We start from the raw sequence: 14,018 nt of genomic DNA on the forward strand, positions 1-14,018 counted from the left end.
GTGGGAATTACCCACAATAGACCTTGTGAATATAAATTAGATTTACCATGTTTATTACACATAATCCAAGTAGGGAATTATATAGAGTTCCTTAATTAAATTCGTAAAATGATATGTTATCGCATTGACTTAAGATCATGCATCTTTGATTCATGAATTGATTAATTGAAGGGATTGTGGAATGATGTTATATATGATTGTATTAATATGATTAGACTCATTGATTAATGTGGCTTGAGATTAATATTGTGCTTTGTTGGTTCTTTAATATGTTGCATGCTATGAATTGCGATTTTATGTGGGAAACATGGTGATTTATGTGATGGATGAAGTGGAAATGTTAAGTGTCATATGAGATTGATATGTAGCCCTGAACCTAGTAATTTCATGCTTGTCAAGTTCTAATAATTGATTGATGAAAGCTATAATTTTCTACTTAAAAGTATGGTGATACAAGTGTAGTGTTTGGGAACTACGAATGGCTTGATCCTTGTTTAGGGTACGTAGGTAGTCTAACGAGAAGGTTAGATGTAGTCATAAAGTATACGAAAAATTACTAGGCGATTCGATTATCGAGTTGTGCTTTGACATATCCTAGAGGTGGGGTAGGTTAGAGATATGGGTATTTGGCGACATCATATGTCGATCTTGGATGAATGTCGGGATCGGGACGTGACAATTGGAGTGCAGATGTGCAGTGAAAATTTTATCGACTAATGTAGTATCTAGTCGAAGAGTTTTCAAAATGTTAGGCGGAGATTCAGGGAGAACATAGCCCTGCAGAGAACTTATCTCCGGCTGCATATAAATTCTTGCAAGTGGCGGGTGAGGGAAGACATCAATCTCTTCAACTCCCTTTGCATATCATAAATCATCAATTAAGATAAGAAAAACAATATAGGGAGAATATATATTTACAAAATAATTTACTCTGAATCAATAGCTTTCTTGGGCAATAGTCTAGTCTAATTTAGGGTTTAGGTCTGTCTCTCATAGCTTGGGGAGGAAGTTAATTCAATACCATATTCATGAGTACTATTGTCTTGGGTTGCTTGACCATTGGGATTCAGATCGCCACCATGCACGGAAGAATTAGGAGTTCCCACCAGCACTTGATGAACAATGTGCGGTCCAGCGGGGTCGGAAAAGCTTGATGATGACCTTGGGGGACAGCTGCTGTTTGGTGAAGATTCAGCCGCAGCTATACCATAATCACTATCTTGCAGCGTGCTCTTCGTAGAAGCATCGGAAGTGAGGTCTTTTCCGTAATAATATACTCTTAATATTTCATGAATTCTTGTCCGAAATGAGGCTTCGGAATCTGCGCGTGTCAAGATGTGGCTATGCTCATAGAGGAACATAGCCGTAAATATGAGGATAGCTAGTGATGAAGCAACACCAGCAATGATGAAGAGGCCCCAAAAGCTATCAAGACTAAGAGTGTTGGAACTTTCCACGGGGTTGGAGTTTGAACAGCTTTCGTTTTTCTTGAACCACTTATCTTCGATGGCCTTCATTTTATCTCCCTCGTGCACTTTAGTGATTGCTGTTGAAAAATCGTGCGTGAGAAGCGAACGTTTCGGAAAGACCTGCAGGTAAGCCAAAGGAAAAATAAGTCCCACACCAGAAAACATGTACTAGTTAAAGGAGAGAAGCCCAGAAAGAGAAACAAGTGTACTTACAAATGCAAAGCCATCGCCTTTAAATGTTGGCTCGACAATGGTATATTTTGAGCAATAAGTTGAAACAAAAAGTTTCAAGTAGGGCGTTTCATCAAAAGCAGCAGAAATACCTCCGTTTTCATTCCCCTTGCGAAGAAGTTCATCCAATTCTTCTTCATATTTATAGGTCCTAAATTTATCATCCTGAAATCCTAGCTGTTTCAGAATTCCATAAATAAAAGAACCTGCTTTGAAGCCAACATAGTCCCCGTTCCTCATGAGATGGTTTAAATCAGTAACGACTGGTTTGAGCTGTTGGACTGTTAAAAATGACGTTAAACTAGCTGCATAGCTTTGAGTGAGTATGAGGACAACAAAGCACCAGATGACCACTACAAACCTAGCCAAGTTGCTCGCTACTCGCTCCCCTGATTTAAAATTCAAAAGAAAACCCATTTACCATTTGGATTTACTTTTTTAAGACTGGATTCACAGAGTATATATCGATTTGTTTTAAAAATATTAATTACCAGTAAAGTGTAATTAATCATGAAGGAACTTACGATGTGCAAAAACCATGGTTGAGAAGGAGAACCACATACTTGCGCCAATTTGGTGATGTGCACGCCCCTGAAAGTCTTTGTTTTTTGGGTGTTCAAGAAACCAGACCACAAAACCAATGAAAATAAAAAAGGAGCCGCTGGTTACCCAAAGGTCCCAACTCAAAGGCTTCAAGAACACCCAGGTGTTTTTCGCACCATTGTTTCCCTTCATAGGCACGACCACTGATACCCCGGAATCTATATATGGCAATGTAAAGTCAACAAACAAGGATCTATTTGATCTAATGGTAAAATCTCCGACTGCAGCGTCATAGTTCTGTCAAGTAAAAAGGCCAAAGTTTCAATTGAAAAGTTTTGCTAAATCAAGAATGTAATCTGAAATAAAGAAAGCTTAGAATAGGAGTTTTTACCCCGAGAAATACTTGATAGATCAAATCACTGTAACTACCAGCTTTCTTACCATCAGGCCTTGCAAAGGGATGAAACTCGTAAGGAACAGAATACGGCAATTCTTCTATTACCGCAGTAAAGACATCTATGCAGTATCCAGTGACCTTGGTTGTATTAGTGCTTGGATCATATTTCACACTCAGAATTTCTTCAAACCCTTCTTTCACTGGGACTCCAATTCTTAAGGTCCCATTCGCACTAATCTGCCAACCCCTTGGAACCGAGGTGGTGTCTCCAGGCCATATAATAGGTCCAAGACTGGCATTAGAAGTAGAGTGTCTGCCTGCATTTTTGTCCGATTTAATGTTTCTTACGAGTCCATTTTTGGGTGTCCAATATCCAATCCCTCTTTCCCCATTATCATTCACATTAACTATCTGAAAAGTTGATGATTGTAGTTGCCTATTAATAAGGCTGAAATCTCCTGAAAGACCTCGGAATCTTGTACCTGATAGTTCTCGGACAAGTTCAGTACCACTTTGAGAGACCTCTAATCTCTCCGAACCAGTGGAATTGCCAGATCGTTCATCTTCTGGAAGCGGAAGTTTGTTGTTCCAACCTTCTCAACTGCCATGGCTAGTGCCCAAGCGGCATCATACGTCCACAACCCAAAAACATCCAGTTTAACACTAGGGATAGTTGGATTGTCTTGTCGGAATTTTGTTTGCCATCTAGCTCTAAAACTTTCAAGCTCTTTTGTAATGGGAACATAAGTTTTTAAACCCAACACCCCTTGCATGTCATCTATGTCGACAGAAGAACTCGAGGAAATAAAACTGTTAGTCATCCCATTTGTCATTATCCAAACATAGCCTTCATCCATCATGCCAAAGTCTTTTGCTTTTGAGAAAAACCGAGACCCAAGAGATAGGGACATATGCACTATGAAGACCCTGGTTCGCATTGACATCAACTTGCGAAGCTCTGCAACAATTTCCTCATCAGTGGCGATTGAAGGAATGAAACTCCAGTAGGGCACACGAGCACCAACAAATTGCAATCCAGTAGTCAGGTAAGGTATTACTCCCTTTCCGAACTCATTGTCAATGCTGATGGGCACTGCTTCAGTCCAATCAAAGGCCTGGATGACACTACTAATGGCTTTAACTTGAGATGAGTCATTCTGCGCAATTCGGAAAAAGTATGAACCCTGAAGAGAAGGGCTTGTTGCGGAAAATGATATTATGGGCACCTGAGCTTTATTTCCAAGCTTAATTACAAAGCTGGCTTGCATTGATGATTCTAACCCTATGATGGCTCGCACTTTCTCATTTTTAATCAAGTCTAGAGCTGTTTCAAAGGTGAAAAATGGAAATTAATTAAACTCTGATGTAACTTCAGCTAGAAATAAGCATTTCTAGAAAATTATAATGGTTGAACACGGTATAAATCCAACCCAACCAGATCCAAACAAACTTGGTTCTACCCAACTAAGCCTAACCGACCAGGTGGATGAGCCACGTTCGAGCAATTTTAGAAAACAAACAAAATTAAAGATATATGAATTGAAGAAGAACAAGAACAACGCGCACTTATTAGTTAACAAAATTCGAAATTTGATAGCACATATATAAAAAAAGGTATTATAACATTCATTTATGGTATAACAACAAACTTATATAAAACATCAACAATAAAATTATTGAGTAAAGTTGTAGAAAACTGAAACAGATTTGACGGCAGCCAAAAAACAGTAGCAAGCCAAAAGATTTGACAGATCACAGACATTTAGCATCTCCAAGTGAAAGTACCGAACCACACCAAATAACATGGAAGAGCCCGACTATTTGAACCAATTGGGAATCAACACCTTTAATATTCTAATAGATAGTGAAACATATTTAAGAGAAGAAAAAATAACACGCAAAAAAGAGAAGAGGTAGAGAAAGAACCTGCAGTAGCTGCAACAATGTCATCTTCTGCAGAGTCCCTTTTGTGCATGACCAGCCTCGTATTGTAGCCTGCATGAGAGGCGTTGAAGTCGGCGAAGGCCATGTCAATGCAGCTCATCCCCATTTTCCCAAACCCGGCGTCCAAGTCAAGAACCACTCCCACATGTACTGGGATTAATGTTGTGTTTTGTGCCCTGACGAAGAAAATCATAAAGAATAGGAAGAAAAGAAAGACGGGTTTGATCATAGGGTTTTTTGTCATGTTTGAATACTCTCTCTTGGAAGGTTTGGAATTCATGGCCGGGGGTGAGGGAGACTAAGAAACTTATTTATAAGATGATAGTAGGATTTTGAATGTAACAACGGTCAATTTGAATATTTCAAACGAAGAAGTGTCCCTTACTGCTGAATCACTGACTGCTGATGAGGAGGTATTTCAAAGAAATTTCCTATTCATTCCTAAGAAACAAGCTGGCATGGTTTTTCATACTAAGTAGTTTTCTTGTACTGGTTTTTTAGATGGGAAGTCAAGGTTCAGGTTTTACCACAAAATCAATTGAGAATATGAAGTAATCCAACTCCTTAAACTCTCGTGAATGGGCTTGCTTAACTTCCGATGTAGGACCTTTCCTCACAAAGTAAATTAATGCAACTTTTGGGTTTAAAAGTTATAATTGGCAAATGGTTAAATTTTTTGAAAGGTTTGACCAAACCTGGAAAAGAAGAAGAGTAAGATGAAGACAAGAAAAACAGGGTTGATCATATAATTATTGGTCATGTTCGTATGCTCTTTTAAATGGTTTGGAATAAATTGATGCTGTAGACCATAAGGAAGTTTTCCCTTACCATTGAGTCACTAGTTGTTGATCAGGAGGGAATTCGAAGAAGTTTCATCCTCATTCTTAAGAAACAAGCGTGTATGGTTTTTCGTTTTGTATACAGGAAGAGAATTGACTAACACAGTATTTTGATTTGACCAAACTCGTCAGTTTGGTCTCTAACAATAAAAATCAATAAATATAAATGACTTTGACCACCGCACATCAAATGTGGTCTTTTCGTCTGAATTTAGTCGATAATTTTGTTTGTGTGTTGATGTGGCACATAAACGATCTCACAAGTCTAATAATGTGGTGGATGTAGTGAGTCAACAATAGAGTTTCACCCTAGCTACATCCACCGCTTCAGCTCGTCTAGAGTCTTGACCTAAAAAATATCAAAGGTCAGTAGCACCTCAGCATCTTAAGTAAATATCCACTCTTGTCATGCATCAGCCCATACGTTCGAATTCAATTCAAACCCCAAATTAGCAGGAGACTTGGTCTTCTGAATTAAATTAATCAACAGCGTAGTTTATACTCCATAGTGATATTTTTACACTAGTAGTTTTTTCGTACTTCTTTCTCAGAGGGAAAGAAGGAAGAAAAACCTTGATTACAGTATCAGAAAGGTAAATGCAACTTCTGGGTTTTGCTCTAAGAGTTTTGTAATTGCATACTTGACGACAGTAAAAAAATTTGATTAACTGGTATCAACACAACGTCACCTAAAAAAAGTTACCTCCAATGAAGCTTCTTCTTTGTGATCCATGGAGATTGTAGTTTCATTTTTTGAAGTAAATCTCTGGGGCTGGCCAGAACTTTCAATTCACACTTTCTGCTAAAAGAAAAAACCAATTTCATGTTTTCTTTCTGGTGCCATGTATGAATTAAACAAGTCACTTATCGTAGCTCTAGCATACCGACATTGGTGAATTCTTGATGAATACCAGAATCTTGTCTCTTTCAAGCAATTCTCAATGGGATCGTTCCAAGAAACTCTACACGTCAGTGGAAATCAAATCAAATTCAAACGTCAGCTTCCTGAATCTGTTGCCAACTGCACAAAATTAGTGGTTTTAAACCTTGGATACAATCAAATAACGGATATTATCTCCTGCTTCTTGAAGAACGTTTGTTCTCATTCTGCGATCCAATAAATTATACCGAGGCATTGGATGTCCGGGATACCCAATGCAGTTGAATGTTAAATGGAAGCGATTTGAATTCAGGCAATGAGATTAATTGGGATGTTCTGAGTGTTGAAATTGCATATGTTGTTGGCCTTGAAGTTGTCATTTGGCTCACTCGTGTTTTGCGAGGGATGGAGGAACTGGTATTACCAAGCTTTGGAGAACGTATTCTTTCTGAAAAGCTTCAGGTTCATGCATGGAGATGAAAGCTGCTAAATTTACAACCAACAAACTGCAAGCTTAAATCTGTTGGTAGTAAAAATTTAAAACACAGCGTCTTACAAAGTAATGATATGTAAGAAACATTAGCATACCTCTGATATGTAAGTAACATTAGCATACCTCCAACGAAGATTCTTCTTCATGATCCATGGATATTGTAGCTTCCAGGGGCCTGAAAGAGTAATTTTCTGGAATGGTCATACAATAATCTTATTTAGCTTACCTCATCAGAAAAAAATAAGAGCAGGGAGAGATTTTGAAGCACATAAAAATCAGCAAATTGTGAAGTTACAGGATCCCATGTGCGGAATAATGTCTTTGTCAATTGGGGAGCATTGATGAAAAAGATGGCATTCTTAAGCTGCAATATTTGAACACAGTGAATTTAAGGGCCAAAATTCTAACATTCTCTTCGTAGAAACAATCATCACCTCCAGATGGCGAAGGGATGATCCACCAACAATGTCGAAGTGGGGTGGAGTCAAAGAGACATTGAAGGGATTTTAAACGACTTGGTTTAAGTGAAAGATTTTAGAGTCATGTAAGATTCTGCAAAGTCTATATGGATTTGAAAGGATGTAAAAAAAAAAAAAAAAAAAAAAAAAAAAAGGACTCCTAATACAAACATTCATGGATTTGAAAGGATTTTAGAAGACTCACTAGAAGATGCCCCATACTTTGCTGCGGGTGGTGAATGTATTATCCAAGATATACATGAGTAATTTCCGCTTATGTCCTCATTAGAATATGATGAGGCTTAAATTTGGAAATTCATATTCAAAGGCCAAAAAAATGAAGTAATCTTCTATTCTTCTAGGACTTTGAACAATCAAAGTTCCCACTTAAAAAAAAACAAATAGCACACTAAAGATAAAGTACAACCCACACATAATGGCCTTGGAAGTGCACGAAAAATCTTAGTTTAATGATAATTTCCCAATCTACATATCTAGAAACTATCATAAAGACCCTTCTCATTGCTTAAAACTAAGATGAAATAGGGAACAATAAAAACCTCATCTCAGGAGCTTTCTCTTCATCATAAATAAATTTTGATAGCTTCCTCATCAAGTCTTTTGTGTCGGCTCCTGCTAGAGCATTGCTTATCTGTTAATATATATGATATAATATGTCGGTCAAATACATCCTTTCGCAAAGATTATGTTGTGTTTGTGCAAATCTAAGTTTTCAAATAGGTTAATGCTGCTAAATATATCCCAGCATAAAGAAAATTTGGCCTGGCCAACTTTATACAACCTTACAGGGAATGCTCATTATTACCTCTGCTCGTATACAATTTTACTTTTGAATTAGAGATTCTGTTGTACGCTTGTCTAATATTGAATTTGCATAAAATTAGCCTTTCAACGTATATGCAAAAATAAAACACAAACGAAAGTAACAGTCATTTCACTAAGCAAATTGTAAGTTGTTCTTAAAGCTTCTGACAAAACAAACTATAAAACAAAAGAATATAAGGTGATACTAGCCTTTCCAGATTTCAGCTTCTCTTTTCCACGACTCTATCCAAAACTGTACCTAATACATGGTTGGTAAGAAGAAGATGAGGAATATATCCATGCGGCTAGCTGCCAAATTTCAGTCCATCCGTTGGATTTAGAATGCAGAGAGGGTAAAAAGGGCATGCTGCCTTTCAGGCCTTGAACCTCTTCAATGGGCCGTGTCAGCCACTGCACAAACCAACACCGAATCTCACGTTGGGCCCAAAAACCAAAACTCAACTCAGTGGTAGAGTTGTAAATCTAGCAAAATCGAGTCATGAAAGAGAAAGGGGGTGCCCAAACCCAAGCCCAACACAGATTTGGTGGTAGCAATGAGTAAATAAAGCAAAATCAAGGGGCACAAGTTTGACCGTAGCTAAGCTACTATTACAAGAATTTGAGGTAGTTTCCTTTTTGTTATCTCTGTCATGGCTGCATCAACCAATACTGCGCCCTCCTCGTGGAGCCATAACTCCATTATAATCCACTGTCTACAGACCCATCTTACACAGTAGGAGTGCAAGATGGATAGTAAAGCCTGATTGCTTCCATGAATATTTCCTTCAAATGCCAAGAAAAAACAGTGACTCCATTTCCTTCACCCTTAAACCCAAAATTTCCCAATTGATATGGACATCCACAGACCATTTTAGATTTTAAAGCAAAGTTTATTCATCCGTTTCAGAATTTAACTACTTCAGCTCCTCAAAGCAGAAGCAGTTTAAGCAGCAAGAATAGCAGGATAACTACTGCATTTCCCAGGCTATTGTGGTTAAGTGATAGTAATAAAAGCCCAGGTCTGGGGTTCAAAAGGTGGTCAAAGTTCACCCTCCTCGGGTGGGAGGGCAAGAAGATGATGAACAATCATCTTCTTCTTTAATTTGTCTATTATTTCAATTTTGTTAGACTTAATTTTATCTTTTTTATGTGTGGAAAAACTTGTCTAACTCTGTAGTTTTAATTGCATTCTAATGCTTTGTCTAATCTTTTTTGGCTTATTTTTAACTACGCTTCCTAAAATATGTGTGGGACCAACACCCACTAAGATTATGTTGCATGTGCAATAAATATGATTATAAATTTCATTATGCGTCAACATTCAACAATTATAGAATATTAAGTTTAAAAGAAATTGAAGAGATGAAAAAACAAAAATGATTAGTCTAACTCACCCAAATCAAATCCACATAAGAAATTAACATTTTAAGGCAATGGAGAGCGAATTTTGAGTTTTAAAAAGACAACTTTTAAGTTTCAAGGGGCAAACTGAGATCAAAATCAAGTTCCAGGTAGCAAGATGAAATGAATTTTGAGTTTCAAGGAGTGAAGTGGTGACTTTTGAGTTACAGAGAGTAAAATGAGATTAAAAAATCGAGTTTCAAGACGCGTGGCTAAAAATAAGTCATCTTTCTTCTAGCATATGGAATTCGGGGCCAGTTAAAATTCAAGAAATGTAGTTGAGATTACTCAACACACTCATATTCCATTGCTGATTATTATATGATGAGTGGGTTGATGTATCTAATTATTGAAAGACACTAACATTAATCGAAAATATATTTGCATTTCTCTAGACACATGATAAGTTGGAAATATTCCCAATTATGCTAAGGTTTTTTCTTTTTTCCCCTAAATATTGACACAATAATCAATAGTTTTCTTGGGCAATAGTCTATTCTAATTTAGGGTTTAGGTCTGTCTCTCATCACTTGGGAAGGAAGTTAACTCAATACCATATTCATGAGTACTACTGTCTTGGGTTGTTTGACCATTGGGACTCCGATCACCACCATGCACGGAAGAATTAGGAGTTTCCACCAGCTCTTGATGAACAATGTGCGGTCCAGCGGGGTCGGAAAAGCTTGAGTATGACCTAGGGGGACAGCTGCTGTTTGGTGGAGATTCAGCCGCAGCTATACCATGATCACTATTTTGCAGCGTGCTATTCTTAGAAGTATCTAAAGTGAGGTCATTTCCGTAATATACTCCTAATATTTCTTGAATTCTTGTCCAAAATGAGGCTTCTGAATCTGCGCGTGTCAAGATGTGGCTATGCGCATACAGGAACATAGCTGTAAATATGAGGATAGCTAGTGATGAAGCAACACCAGCAACGATGAAGAGGCCCCAAAAGCTATCGAGACTAAGAGTGTTGGAACTTTCCGCAGTGTTGGAGTTTGAACAACTTTCATATTTCTTGAACCACTTATCTTCGATGGCCTTCATTTTACCTCCCTTGCGCACTTTGATGATTGCAGTTGAAATATCACGCGTGAGAAGTGAACCTTTTTGAAAGACCTTCATATAACCCAAAGAAAAAAAAATCCAGCGTTAGAAAATATGTATTAATTGAAGGAGAGAAGCCCAGACAGAGAAACAAGGGGAACTTACAAATGCAAACCCATCAGAGTTGAATGGGGGTGTAACAAGGGTATATTCTGAGCAATACGTTGCAATAAAAAGTTTCATGTAGGGAGTTTCTTCAAAAGCAGCAGAAATACCTCCATTTTCATTCCCGTTGCGAAGAAGTTTATCCAATTCTTCGCTAGAATAATAGGGCCTGAGTTTATCGTCAAGTAAAATTGCTAATGTTTTAACATTTGAATCGATGTTTTTCATAGAATAAAAATATGAAGTAATAATGGGAAAAAATAAAGCTTAGAATAAGAGTTTTTACCCCAATAACTACTTGATAGACCAAACCATCGTAAGTAGCAGCACTACCATCAGGCCTTGCAAAGGGATGAAACTCGCAAGGAACAGGGTACGGCAATGCTTCTATTACCGCAGTAAAGACATCAATGCAGTATCCACTGATATTCGTTGTGTTAGTGCTTGGATCATGTTTGACAGTTACAAAGTCGTCATACCTCAGCGGGACTCCAATTCTTAAGGTCCCATTCGCACTAATCTGCCAACCCCTTGGAACCGAGGTGGTGTCTCCAGGCCACATAATAGGTCCAAGAATGGCATTAGACGTAGAGTGTCTGCTTGTATTTTTGTCCGATTTAATGTTTCTTACAAGTCCATTTGTGGGTGTCCAACATCCAATCCCTCTTTCCCCATTATCATTCACATTAACTACCTGAAAAGTTGATGATTGTAGTTGCCTATTAACAAGGCTGAAATCTCCTGAAGACCTCGGAATCTTGTACCTGTTAGTTCTCGGACAAGTTCAGTACCACTTTGAGAGACCTCTAATCTCTCCGAACCAGTGGAATTGCCAGAATTGTTCATCTTCTGGAAGCGGAAGTTTGTTGTTCCAACCTTCTCAGCTGCCGTGGCTAGTGCCCAAGCGGCATCATACGCCCACAATCCAAAAACATCCAGTTAACACTAGAGATAGTTGGATTGTCTTGTCGGAATTTTGTTTGCCATCTAGCTCTGAAACTTTCAAGCTCTTTTGTAATGGGAACATGAGTTTTTAAACCCAACACCCCTTGCATGTCATCTATGTCGACAGAAGAACTCGAGGAAATAAAACCGTTAGTCATCCCATTTGTCATTATCCAAACATAGCCTTCATCCATCATGCCAAAGTCTTTGCTTTTGAGAAAAACCAAGAGCCAAGAGATGGGGACATATGCACTATGAAGGCCCTGGTTCGCATTGACATCTACTTGTGAAGCTCTGCTACAATTTCCATCCGTGGCTACTGATGGAATGAAACTCCAGTAGGGCACACGAGCACCAACTGCTTGCAAAGCAGTAGTCAGGTAAGGTATTACTCCCTTTCCGAACTCATTGTCAACGCTGATGGGCACTGTTTCAGTCCAACCGGCACTTAGATGCATCAACAATTTAATGTTACACTGTGTGCCATAAATTGGCACTTAGATACAATTAGTTGAACCCAAACATTTCTACATGCAAAATGCTAGGCCTAAGTAGTCGGGACTACAAGGGTATATAAATTAATTAATAAATTGTTGGTTCATTAACTGTATGCTTGCATCTAATGTTTATTGTTTAGGGCATTGAAGAATATGATTCGGAAGAATCTTTTGATGAATTGATGACATACCCTACAAGGTCATCTAGAGTTGGCAATGAAGAGGATGATGCCTTTTATTTAGATGAAGAGGATTTGGATGATTGATTGATATCTTTGGTTGTATTTTGATTTCTATGAATAGGATTTGGATGAATGATTGTTTTCTTTGTTTGTATTACCTTTTGAATGATGAATTTGGATGATATTACCTTTGAATGATGAATTTAGATGATATTATCTTTTGAATGACTATGGATTTGAATGAAAAATTGAGAATAGATGTTTATTTTACATAGTATTATTTTTATACAATTATATGTATAATATATAAAACATATATATATATATATATATATAATTAAATCTCGTGAGGCTTCGCCTCACGCCTCACGCTTAGGTTGGGCTTGACCTCGGACGCCTCGCCCACGCCTCACGCTTTTAATACATCGATATATATATATATAAAAGAATATACTACCCACTCACAGATATGTAGTCGAAACGAAGATGTCTGAAAATGAGACACACATCCACAAATTCGATGAGAGGAATTCAAAACTAGTGTCCAGAGACCTTACCTTGGTCGAACTCGACAAGAACTCATTGGAGAAGATGATGAACAGTGGCAGTGGCCACTGTGCAGTGCAAGCCCCACTCATGGTTGATGCTCATTGCTCACGGTCTAAGCTTACAGAATAGAGAAGGACAGGGCACGGTGGTGGTCCGACGGTCTAACTCTCCGGAGAAGTCGAGTGATGGTGACTGGGGTTGGTGCATGGCCTTTCGGCCCCTCTGCGTGTGCAGAGAAAGGAGAAAGGGTTTGAGAGAGTGAAGTTTGAGTGCTGTGAGTTGAGGACGGATTTTTGGGTAAAATCTGATTGGTGATGACTTTTGATTGGTTGCCCACATTGAGGGAAAGGATGTGAGTGGTGGAGGGGAAAAGAAGGAAAAAGCAAAAGTTGATTAGTGGATGGGTGTGAAAGAAAGAGGACCGGATCCCTTTTAGGGATTGGATGAATTTGTTCAATTTTTAATGTACAAATCTATCCTTTTGATAGTTTCCGACACTGTGAATTCGTACATGCGTGTACAAAATTATCCGTGACTAACATACTCTAATGAAGCGTAACTTTTTCGTTACAGATTTGACTCGAGTCTAACACGCGCTCACGCATTCGTGACAACGAGTACTAATTTAGTATGAAACCAGGAAAATGAAACCGAAAGTCGACAACCACGTCCACGTTAGATTCCACTTTTGTCTAAAAAGTTCACACCAATGGAAAAGAAATTACAGTGAAAAGTAGGGACGGGTTGTCACAATCTACCCCCGTTGTTGTACAAAAAGAGATGCCACTCCGTCGCGATTGGAGTGCCATACTTTCTTTTTCATGCCCCCAACTCATACTTTCCTTCTTCTTCAGTACAATACTATAATATAATAGTTTTCGTAAAAACAAAACGTCGAAAATATTTATATGTACTAACATCCCATCAAAAATACATATATATAACAACATAAGGTTTAGTGTACTGATAGCAAAACTGAACATAGGATTTTTCTATTACATTCCCGCATCGCGTACTCCAAAAGTAAGTACATAATATTCTTAGGTCAAGCCCAAGTAATAAATAGGTAAAATACAACAAACACAAGTAAGTACACTAATGTAAAAGGACCTACCTATTTACTTGCTTAATGAATCCAATAAATAAGTCCTTG

The 14,018-nt window shown here is 38.1% G+C and overlaps 2 pseudogenes; both read right to left on the reverse strand.

The window, feature by feature from the left end:
- Window positions 1-844: 844 nt before the first annotated feature.
- LOC103955348 lies at window positions 845-8,277 on the reverse strand (annotated as a pseudogene).
- Window positions 8,278-9,814: 1,537 nt separating this feature from the next.
- LOC108867778 lies at window positions 9,815-12,548 on the reverse strand (annotated as a pseudogene).
- Window positions 12,549-14,018: the final 1,470 nt, after the last annotated feature.

Source organism: the organism of the source record quoted next, unplaced genomic scaffold (assembly GCF_019419815.1).
Source record: "Pyrus x bretschneideri cultivar Hongxiangsu unplaced genomic scaffold, Pyrus_bretschneideri_v1 Contig1, whole genome shotgun sequence".
Lineage (NCBI taxonomy): Eukaryota > Viridiplantae > Streptophyta > Magnoliopsida > Rosales > Rosaceae > Pyrus > Pyrus x bretschneideri.